Here is a 1,180-nt window from a genome sequence, read left to right as displayed (position 1 = left end):
ACATCTCCCCAACTCCACCTTCTTTCTCCCTGTATTTCTGTTTGGATTCCCTGCCTAGCTATATTCTGTCTTACCATAGGCCAAAGCAATTTCTTTATTAAACAATGGTAGTATATTTACAGCATACAGCGGAGGACCTCCCGCACCAAATATTAATTAAAATAACCAAATAAAATACAAAGACCAAAAAAGCAAACAAATAAAACAAGCAAGCACTTTGTGCCTCTGTCTTTCCATTGTCTTTCCATTTGTCTCAATGGTTTTGAGAGCTGGGATGTATGATGCAGTATACCATTTTGTCCACCCAGCTTTACTTAAAAATGCCAATTGATTAATATGGTGTTGGTCAGGTTCAAGGATTCTGACTTCTAGTATACCATCAGTGCTAGCCTTTCACTGAATCTCCTCTTGAATATTGTGATGGTGTCCTGAGTCATAGAGATCTTATAACTATGGTTCTGCCAGACCAGATCCTTCACAAGCTCCAGCAGGTCACAGACAGGTTAGATGTCCGGGAGTGGCCAATCAAAGCCCAGGATATATACCTGGATGATAGCTGAGTTGGTCAGTTCAGGCCATTGGGATCACCCAATTCAGTAGAGGGGCGGAGCCCATTGAGAGAGGTGGGGCCAGTTTCCCCAACTGTTAACAACAACTTTCCTATGAGGGGCGGGAATTCTCAGTAGTGTCCTCTTACTTCAATACATGGTTCAACATATAACTCGCATGGGCTCCTGTGAGTAGAGGCAGTTTCTAGAAATCTGTTCTATAACCTGCCTTTGAACTTTGTAACCATAGAATGAAGTGTATCAAGTAGTCAATACTTACTTGTACTTTGTACAAAAAGAATGAAAACACACCGGGAATGAGAGGCCTGAACAAGACAGTAGATCTACCATGGCAAACTTCATTTTTCCAGATATTAGCTCTATGATACCCTTTCTGGCATGGCCTTCCCTGAAGATGGCATCAATACTTCTCACATAAGAGATTTCAAAAGGCTCTGTTCTCTTGCTACAGAATCTGAAGATCCACAGCAAAAGAATAAATGCTATTAGGTTTTTTTTTCATTATTTTTTTTAATTGGAAAAAGTTTCTGCCTCCTCCCAGCCTCCATTTTCTTCCCACTCCTCCCGTCCCTCCCCCCTCCCCCCACTCCTCTCCCCCTCCCTCTCCAGTC

This window comes from Microtus ochrogaster, chromosome 24 (genome assembly GCF_000317375.1).
Source record: "Microtus ochrogaster isolate Prairie Vole_2 chromosome 24, MicOch1.0, whole genome shotgun sequence".
NCBI classification, from domain to species: Eukaryota; Metazoa; Chordata; class Mammalia; order Rodentia; family Cricetidae; genus Microtus; species Microtus ochrogaster.
Note: the sequence above shows the minus strand (reverse complement) of the source record.